We start from the raw sequence: 4,097 nt of genomic DNA, 5'->3' as shown, positions 1-4,097 counted from the left end.
TTCAGCTTTTCATTTTTAATTAGTTTGGAAAAGTTTCTATAAAAAAAAAAAAATTCCCACTACCATTATGGGGTATGGTATTAGTCTTATGTGTAGATCAGTGACAAAAACATCTCAATTTAATCCATTTTATATTCAGATTGTAACACAACAATATGTTAAAAAGTCAAGGGGTTTGAATACTTTCTGAAGGCACTGCATATGTACTACTGATGTCGAGTCTCCTCGTGCAATTATGGCAATGCCTTGCTATGGCTGGTACGCACGGGTAAATGTGTGGTATAGACGTGGGTCGCCACTCCTCTCCATCCCTCTGCTGGCCGTTGGGGAATTCACCCTCTTCCACCCGTGCTGTTGGAGTGGACTGGACTCTCATCCACCAGATGCGCAGAGCCATCTGCCATTTAAACCGCATGGCTACGGACCGTTACCCTGGTAAGGGGGGCTGACAGGTACTACACCTTGCCCACAGGTGACCTGGGGTTATGCAAGGCAGGGGCATCCATCTCCCTGAGGTATCACAAGACACCCGCATAACCCTAACTTCCCAGGAAAGTGTGGTATGTGTAGTGAAATCGTATTCTGCTGAACCCAGGTGATGCTCGCTGACACCGCTAGGGGGGCGCGGCTATAAGACCCGAAATGGCCCGCTGCTCTAGGCGTCTTCTCCTGTGACATGTTACATTGACTAGTAGACTCGTTAACGGTACGTACCGCATAGAATATTACGCTTGCTTTCATTGAATGATATTGTGGATTGACCTATGTGAAACAAACCTTATTTCTATTGCATCCCTGTATTTGCAGAAAGATGTCAAAGGTCTTAATGGAATTAAACCAACAGATGGACCAAAGTTGAGACTTGAATTGATTTCCACAACACTTAATTCATTAAAAATATATGGACATGGCAGGGAACAAGATGCTGGTGGTTTCGCAATTCTGCGCCGACCCGCAAGCCCCGGATGCTGGTTTGCAACTGACTCACTGGTTGAAAACTTTGGAGAATCAGTTCGCTGACCAGGACGCCGAGCCGACCACTGCCGCGAAGCTAGCAGCGCTCCAGTCCAAAGTCGACTACAAGGTGTACAACAGTATTGCGCGATGTACGACATACGACCTCGCTGTTGCGGAGCTCAAGCGATTGTACATAAAGCAAAAGGGCGTGATATATGCTCGGCATTTGCTGCGATCGCGACGCCAGCAACCAAACGAGCCGATGGATCACTATGCCCAAGAGCTCCGGCAACTCCTGCTAGACAGCACCCAGGAGCCACGGACTCACGAGCAGGTTCAGGATGACCTTCTCCTAGACGCCTTCGTCTCCGGGGTCTCCTCTCAGGACCTCAGGCTCAAGCTCTTGGAGAAGACCGACCTGACCTTCACGGCGGCTCTAGAACAAGGGAAAATATATACCGAAGCGCGGCTGCAGTCGAACGACTATGATCGCACGCGCCTCTTGGCGGGGACCTCGCTACACGCACGGCCGGAGAGTGCTACCGCCGACGAACCGGAGCGGACCCGCTCGCGGAACTCCAGGTTGCCCCGGCGGAGGATCCGGGGATCCTGACGGCTGCCACTACGGTCAGAACCCAAGGCCTCACGCGGAGCCGCATGCTACTTCTGTGGGGGTCAACGACACCACCGGTCAGTGTGTCCGGCTCGGGACGCGATATGCCATTTGTGCTCTGCAGAAGGGGCACTATGCAAAAGTGTGCCGGAAAACCGCACGCGGTTCGCTGCCACGCGCGACCTTGAATGGGCTTATTGCGGAGCCTACGGGCCGAGCACGGAACACGGCGCCTTACCCGGCTTTGATGGGCAGTGTCCCTCCTCGCGGGCCCCTGGTCGCCCAATCGACCTTGGCGAGAGACACCGAGCAGCCACAACAGTCTCATCCTCAATCGGACACGGAACGTGCGTCCTTGACTGGACTCCGGGCAACGCGAGGGCCTTTGGAGCCTCGCCCAACCCCGGCGGTACGTACACGCTACGTCTCTCGAGAGCGTACGGCGTCCTCTGGCGGCGACACGTGTTTGGTACAAACTACGGAGGCCCATACTCGTCAAACGGCGATTTTGAATGGCAAGCGACGGAGGCCCATACTTGTCAAACGGCGATTTTGAATGGCAAAACTGCGGAATGCATGGGGAGGCTCTCTGACAGCTTTAACGAATGCCCCATGAACAACGAATACTCCGGCAACAACCGCAACACTGCAGATTGCATGGGAATGCTCCCTGACAACTTATAGGAAACTCCACGGGCACCCTCTGACGCCCGGAAAACTGCGGCTGGCATAGGACCCATCCGCGTGGTGCGACCGCCTCACTCAGGAGGTTCGGTCCCACTCCCAGCAGGCTCGTCTGGCCTGGCTCAAGCCGTTATTCCCCTCATGGTCGAGGGCCATTGTGTGCATGCCTTGGTGGATACAGGGTCTACGGATAGTTTTATCGATCAGCGACTAGTGCACAGGCATGGTTGGCAGGTCTTGGGGACTACGAGACGGATCTTCATGGCTTCCCAGGGCCTTCGGCTCAGCACAAAGGGGGAATGTCGATTGAAACTCGTGAAAAAGGGACGGGTTTTCCCAGATGTACACCTCATGGTTTTACCTGCTAAATGTGCTGACATTTTGTTAGGACACGATTTCCTTAAGCGACATGGACGACTGGAAATGGAGTTTGGTGGGCCAGACACGCTTGCTGTTGGTGGGACTGACACGCTTGCTGTGTGTGCCCTAGCGAAAATGGAAATTCAGCCACTTTCGCTGTTCCCCAATTTAACCTCCGACTGTACACCTGTAGCGGTAAAATCACGGCGCTACTCTTGAGCAGACATGCAATTCATTGCGGGACAGACGGCTCAGCTCTTGAAAGACGGCATCATAGAACCCAGCCGGTCGCCGTGGCGGGCTCAGGTCTTAGTGGTGCAAAGCGAAGCACACCGCAGACGCATGGTAATCGACTATTCCCAAACGATTAACCATTTTACACAGCTGGATGCCTACCCCCTTCCGGGGATGGACGCGCTGGTGCAACAGGTGGCCCAATACTCGGTCTACAGCACTCTCGATCTCCGTAGTGCGTATCATCAGATCCCTATCTCGAGGGCAGATCGTATCTATACCGCTTTTGAGTCGGGGCAACGGTTGTACCAGTTTACTCGATTGCCTTTTGGGGTAACGAACGGGGTCGCCTGTTTCCAGAGGACCATGGATGACCTCATTGCGAGGGAGAACTTGACCGATGTTTTCGTCTATCTAGACAATCTTACGGTTTGTGGGTATGACCAAGGGCACCACGATGCTAATCTGAAGCGCTTCCTCAAGGTCGCGCAGAGGTATCGCTTAACCATGAACGAGGCTAAGTGTCAATACTCCCTACGCAAGATAGATCTTCTGGGGTACACCGTGACCCATGGCTCTGTCGCTCCGGATAAGGAGCGTCTGCAACCTCTGCTCGACATGGCCCCTCCCAGCGATCGGGCGTCCCTGAAGCGCGCTCTCGGGCTATTCGCCCATTACTCTTAAGTGGGTCCAAAATTTCTCCGCGAAACTTCGCCCCCTTGTGACCTGTGACACATTCCCTTTGCGTCCTTCTGCGTTAGCGGCCTTTGGAGGCCTTAAGGCCGACATCGCCAGTGCCGCTGTGGCAACGATCGACGAGAGCGGATCTTTCGTCCTAGAAAGTGATGCCTCGGATCATGCCATAGCGGCGACCCTCTCCCAAGGAGGGCGCCCGGTGGCTTTCTTTTCACGGACTCTTACCTCCGCTGAGCAGCGACATTCGTCTGTCGAAAAGGAAGCGTACACGATCGTCGAGTCGATTCGGCGATGGCGCCCGTACTTACTCGGGCGGTGCTTCCAAATCATCACGGACCAACAAAGTGTTGCGTTCATGTACGACACCTTACACGCCCAGCGCATTAAGAATGAGAAAATCACTCGCTGGCGTATAGAGCTTGCCGACTTCTGCTACACTATCAAATACCGCCCGGGGAAGAATAACCAGGTCGCCGACGCCTTATCGAGGCCGGTTACGTGCACGGGTATCGTCACTCTGGAGGGCCTACGCGTTTTGCACGCAAACTGCCGG

Source organism: Myxine glutinosa, chromosome 4 (assembly GCF_964187855.1).
Source record: "Myxine glutinosa chromosome 4, kmMyxGlut1.1, whole genome shotgun sequence".
NCBI classification, from domain to species: Eukaryota; Metazoa; Chordata; class Myxini; order Myxiniformes; family Myxinidae; genus Myxine; species Myxine glutinosa.
Note: the sequence above shows the minus strand (reverse complement) of the source record.